This window comes from Cannabis sativa, chromosome 4 (assembly GCF_029168945.1).
Source record: "Cannabis sativa cultivar Pink pepper isolate KNU-18-1 chromosome 4, ASM2916894v1, whole genome shotgun sequence".
Classification (NCBI taxonomy): Eukaryota; Viridiplantae; Streptophyta; class Magnoliopsida; order Rosales; family Cannabaceae; genus Cannabis; species Cannabis sativa.
The window spans coordinates 69,869,669-69,875,966 of record NC_083604.1 but is presented as its reverse complement, the minus strand read 5'-3'; the positions used below and the strand labels follow the sequence as shown (position 1 = coordinate 69,875,966).

The 6,298-nt window shown below is 40.1% G+C and overlaps 1 non-coding gene across 1 annotated transcript; it reads right to left on the bottom strand.

Moving 5' to 3' along the window:
* Positions 1-1,463: 1,463 nt before the first annotated feature.
* On the bottom strand, positions 1,464-1,570 carry LOC133037580 (small nucleolar RNA R71). The gene has a single exon (XR_009687672.1). It is a non-coding gene; the product is annotated as a small nucleolar RNA R71 (small nucleolar RNA).
* Between the last annotated feature and the right edge of the window lie 4,728 nt (positions 1,571-6,298).

Here is a 6,298-nt window from a genome sequence, read left to right as displayed (position 1 = left end):
CAACAGTTCTTTTCTTGATTCCTCTTTAATTTATTAATGTTGAATATTGCTATAGGAATGGTTATGGATTTGTTTCTGAACTAAATTTCCCATTTAGGGAGGATGATGATTGTTGTTTAATGTTTTCCTAGTTAATGTTTAATTACCATTCCTCAATTCTTGTGTGTGTGAAATTATCTTAATTTGTGTTTAATTTCATGTTTAAGATTGATCACCTTGTGCATGCTCTATGATCTCAATTCAAAATCTGAAAAGTGAGAATTGAGAATGCTAAAATTAAGATAATCGATGTTCTATGTGAAACGAAAGTATTTACATGACTTATGTGACGAGTAGATTATTGCTTAATGCTGATTTCATGTTAGTTTAATTAAGGAATTAATTAGATAACATGTGATTTAGAATCTAGAAGATCTGAAAGGAGCTAGGTTATTTTATAATCTGTCATTCACCCCAAGAATAGGATAGTAATTAATCATTAACAATTTGGGTAAACAACAACAGGATTCTCCTCCCTATTGTCTCATCTTGCTCAACTTTAAACTGTGTTATTAAGTTTTCTGAATTTCTTTCAAATTTTACTGTTTTTAAACCATAATTACTTTTGATTTACCGAATAGAATCATAAGTATAATTTAGTGGTACTTAATCCAATTCCCTGTGGGATCGACCTCACCTGTGTGAGATTTTACTACTTGATTGCGTATACTTGCGTAGCGTTTAAAAATATAGCAACAAGTTTTTGGCGCCGTTGCCGGGGAATTGTTTAAAGATTAATATTACATAAAATTATACTAACTTCTACTTTGGTATATTTTCTCTTGCTGATTTTTTCTAACCTTTTTCTTGCAATATTTTCTTTATTTATCTCAGGAATCCTAAGTGCATGCGCCGTCAAGGACAATCAGTCATATTACCAGTTGATCCTGAAATTGAGAAAACTTGCAGGAAGAATCGAAAGAACAAGAGGCAAGAAAGAGTTTCAGCAACTGCTGAAACATCAGAAATCATGGCTGCCAATGTGAACAATAATGTTGGGAACAATGGGCGTAATAATGGTAATAATGGAGGCGCTGTGGAAGATCAAGCTAATGGCCGAAGCTTGAGAGATTACATTCTCCCTACTCTGACGGGAGTGCAGTCATGTATTAGGCCACCGGCAGTGGATGCAAACAACTTCGAGATCAAACCTGCCATCCTTCAAATGGTGCGGCCTTCGCTCAGTTGGTGGTCTCCCTTCGAAGATCCTAATTTGCATCTCTCTAACTTCATGGAACTTTGTGACACTTTTAAAGTTAATGGAGTTAGCGACGATGCCATTAGATTGAGGTTGTTTCCATTCTCTCTCGCAGAACGAGCCAAGAGTTGGTTGAATTCTTTGCCACCGAATTCTATTGCTACATGGAATGATCTCGGCAACAAAATTCTTGTCAAAGTTCTTTCCTCCAAATGAAGTCTCCGCAAAGCCGAGAGGAGAAATTAATAATTTACGCCAACAAGATAATGAATCTCTCCATGAGGCACAGGAGAGGTTTAAAGATCCGATCGTGAAGTGTCCCCATCATGGTATAGAGAAGTGGATGCTGGTTCACAACTTCTACAACGGGTTGGTTGGTAATACTAGAACTCTAATAGATGCAGCAGCTGGCGGAGCTTTTATGAGAAAGAGTGCTAATGAGGCATATGATCTACTGGAGGAGATGGCTCTAAACAACCAGCAAGGCCAACTGAAAGGAGTCAATCCAAGAAAGTAGCTGGTGTGTTAGAAGTCGATGCCATCACAAAGTTAACAGCTCAGGTTGAGGCATTGACTAAAATCATTGCAGGGCAAGCTAAGCAAGCCCAAATTGTTTGTGAGTTATGTGGAGGAAGTCATCACTTTTCGGAGTGCCAAGCAGATGTGGATGATTTGCCAATGGATGAAGCTAAGGCCATTGGGAATTTTTCACAGAACAACAACAACAACAATTATGGGTTCAACCCATAACAACCGAAGAAATAGTGGGTTCTATCAACAAAGAAATCGTAACCAACAGCTTTAATCAAGAATAATCCTCCGGTGGAAGTTCTAGTTTGCGTACATTTATCGCTCCAATTCATGACTGAAACTAGATCTTCAATTAAAGACCTGCAGACTCAGATGGGCCAGCTAGCAACTCAGGTAGCAACCCGCCCTCAAGGAAATTTGCCTAGCACCACTGAAGTTAATCCTAAAGAAAACTGCAAGGCAATTACCCTGAGGAGCGGTAAGAAGTATAATGGGCCTGAGTTACCACAACCAGTTGAGGTAGATGTAGAAATAAATGCTCAACCAGTGCCAACACCAACACCGACAGCAGAGAAGGCTACTGATAGCCCAACACCACCACAACAGTCTCCACCGATTAGTATTGATCATCATGTAAAGATACCATATCCTCAGAGGCTGAGAAAGTCAAGCTTAGACAAGCAGTTCACCAAGTTTCTAGAAGTCTTCAAAAGACTTCACATTAACATTCCTTTTGCTGAAGCTCTAGAGCGTATGCCAAGTTATGTGAAGTTTATGAAGGAAATTTTGTCAAAGAAGAGGAAGATGGAAGACTATGAGACGGTGGCTCTAACCGAAGAGTGTAGCGCTATTCTACGGAAGAAACTCCTCCAAAACTCGTAGATCCAGGAGTTTCACTATTCCTTGTACTATTGGTAAAATTGAAGGGATAAATGCACTATGTGATTTGGGAGCCGTATTAACTTAATGCCCTTGTCGGTGTTCAAAAGATTGCAGCTAGGTGAAGCAAAGCCAACTACTGTAACTCTTCAATTGGCAGATCGATCGCTAGCTCACCCTAGAGGAGTCATTGAGGATGTGTTAGTAAAGGTGGACAAGTTCATCTTCCCAGCTGATTTCATTGTTCTGGATATGGAAGAAGACAGTAATGTTCCTATCATTCTGGGGAGACCTTTCTTGGCAACAGGGAAAGCACTAATTGATGTTCAGAAAGGAGAGTTAAAGCTAAGGGTACAAGGAGATGAAGTTGTATTTAATGTACTCAAAGCAATGACCTATCCTACAGCTAGTGACAACTGTTTTGCAATTGATGTGGTGGATCAGTTGGTGGAGACAAAGACACATGCTGAAGATCCTCTTAATCTGACTTTGGTACAAGAAGAGGTGGTAGAACAAGATGGTAAGGAAGCTTTTGAATATGCTATGTGGCTCGATTCTTATGGACCGCTGAATAGAAAGTATTACGAAGAGTTAGGAGTCATACCAACAAAGCCTACCCCATCTACTGAAAAGCCTCCTCAACTAGAGTTAAAAGTCCTACCAGAGCATCTCGGTATGAATATTTGGGTGAAAATAAGACACTTCCTGTTATTGTGGCTTCTTCCCTATCTTCTGTAGAGACAGATAAGCTATTACGGGTTTTAAGGAAGCATTCAAAAGCCATTGGATGGACTCTAGCAGATATTAAAGGGATCAGCCCTTCAACTGTAATGCATAGAATCTTAATGGAGGAAGGAGTGAAACCAACCATTGATGCACAACGTAGATTGAATCCACCAATGAAGGAGGTTGTCAGAAAAGAAGTTTTGAAGTGGTTAGATGCCGGGGTAGCGTATCCTATTTCAGACAGTAAATGGGTGAGTCCAGTTCAAGTTGTTCCAAAGAAAGGAGGGATGACGGTGGTGAAGAATGAGAAGAATGAACTCATCCCAACTAGAACTGTCACGGGATGGAGAATTTGCATTGACTACCGAAAACTCAACAAGGCCACAAGAAAAGATCACTTTCCACTCCCATTCATTGATCAGATGTTAGACAAGTTGGCAGGACAAGAGTACTATTGTTTCCTTGATGGATACTCAGGGTATCACCAAATAGCTATAGCACCGGAGGATCAAGAGAAAACAACATTCACATGTCCATATGGTACTTTTGCTTTTCGACGAATGCCATTTGGGCTATGTAATGCTCCAGCAACATTTCGCAGGTGTATGATGGCTATATTTTCGCATTTAATAGAAAAGTGCATCGAGGTGTTCATGGATGATTTTTCGGTTGTTTGGCTCATCGTTTGACCAATGTCTCGAGTAACTTGGAGTTGGTCTTAGCAAGATGTGAAGACTCTAATTTGGTGCCGAACTGGAAAAGTGCCATTTCATGGTTACAGAAGGAATAGTGCTGGGACATAAAATCTCAAAAGAAGGTATTGAGGTTGACAGAGCCAAAGTATCTACAATTGAGAACTTGCCTCCTCCAATTTCAGTGAAGGGAGTTCGAAGCTTTTTAGGTCATGCCGGGTTTTATAGAAGATTTATCAAAGATTTCTCCAAAGTGGCCAAACCGCTATCCAATCTTCTTGCTAGTGGAGTTCCTTTTGAATTTGGGAAAGATTGTCTTGAAGCATTCCAAATTCTCAAGGAGAAGTTAATCTCAGCACCGATTGTGACTACACCAAACTGGGAACTACCTTTTGAAATCATGTGCGATGCAAGTGATTATGCTATTGGAGCAGTCTTGGGACAACGGGTTGACAAGGTATTCAGAACCATTTATTATGCAAGCAAAACCTTGAATGATGCCCAACTAAACTACGCTACTACAGAAAAAGAGATGCTGGCCATAGTATTTGCTTGTGACAAATTTCGACCCTACTTAATTGGTAATAAAGTGATAGTGTATACAGATCATTCAGCAATCAAATACTTGATGACTAAGAAGGATGCCAAACCACGACTGATTCGATGGGTTCTTCTTTTGCAAGAATTTGATCTAGATATAAAAGACAAGAAGGGTACTGAGAACTTGGTGGCAGATCACTTGTCAAGACTAGAGCTGGAAGAAAGTCAGAATACAAAAGAGGTACAAATAAATGAACAATTTCCCGATGAACAACTCTTTAGTGTGAGGGAAAGTCTGATGGTACCATGGTATGCTGATTATGTTAACTTCTTGGCTGCCAATATCACTCCTCCTGAGCTATCTCGTCAACAACTAAAGAAGTTCTTTTCTGAGGTGAAACATTATTATTGGGAAGAGCCAATCCTCTACAAGCACTGTGCGTATCGGTATAATAAGAAGGTGTGTGCCTGAAGAGGAGATGTATTCTATTCTTAATCACTGTCATGCTTTACCATGTGGGGGACACTTCAGTGGAACTAGAACAGCTGCCAAGGTGTTGCAAAGTGGATTCTTTTGGCCAACACTTTTCAAGGACGCTAGTACTTTTGTGAAGGCATGTGATCGTTGTCGCCGCATACGTGAAACATCTCAAGGAGAAACGAAATGCCTTTGACAGAATCTTGGAAGTTGAATTGTTTGATGTATGGGGGATAGATTTTATGGGTCCTTTTCCTTCATCGTTTAGCAATTTATACATCCTATTAGCTGTGGATTATGTGTCAAAATGGGTGGAAGCTGCAGCCACACCAGCTAATGATGGTAAAACAGTCCTTCGGTTCCTTCAAAAGAACATATTCACTCGGTTTGGAACTCCCCGAGCAATCATAAGCGATGAAGGGAGTCACTTTTGCAACAAACAATTCGAAGCACTCCTTTCGAGATATGGTGTTCGTCATAGAACAGCTCTACCTTATCATCCGCAAAGTAATGGCCAAGCTGAGATTTCTAACCGGAAATAAAGATGATTCCGGAGAAAATCGGTGCAGAGATCAAGGAAAGATTGGTCAAGAAAGTTGGATGACGCATTGTGGGCTTATAGAACAGCGTTCAAGACACCAATCGGGATGTCACCATATCGGTTGGTGTTTGGAAAGGCTTGTCATCTACCGGTAGAGCTAGAACACAAAGCTTATTGGGCAATGAGAACTCTAAACATGGACTTAAAAGCCGCCGGCGTAAAAGACTACTACAGTTGGATGAGTTGGAAGAATTTCGAAATGAAGCATATGAGAACGCCAAGATTTACAAGGAAAGAACTAAGAGATGGCATGACAAATCTAGTCGAAAAGAGTTTCAACCTGGTCAACAAGTTCTACTCTTTAACTCAAGGCTAAAGTTGTTTCCTGGTAAATTAAAATCAAGGTGGTCAGGGCCATTTACGGTGATCAAAGTGTTTCCCTACGGAGCAGTGGAACTAAAAGGTGAAAGTCCTAATACTTTCAAAGTGAATGGACAACGATTAAAGCTCTACTTGGGAGGTCAATTTGATCAAACCAAGTCCGCCATGATTCTGGCGCCACTTTGAAGATCTCGATCAACGTCTAGCTGAGTGACAATAAAGTTAGCGCTAATTGGGAGGCAACCCAAGTTTTCTTTTGATTTAGTTGAACTCTCTTTTTAAGTTTACTTTTA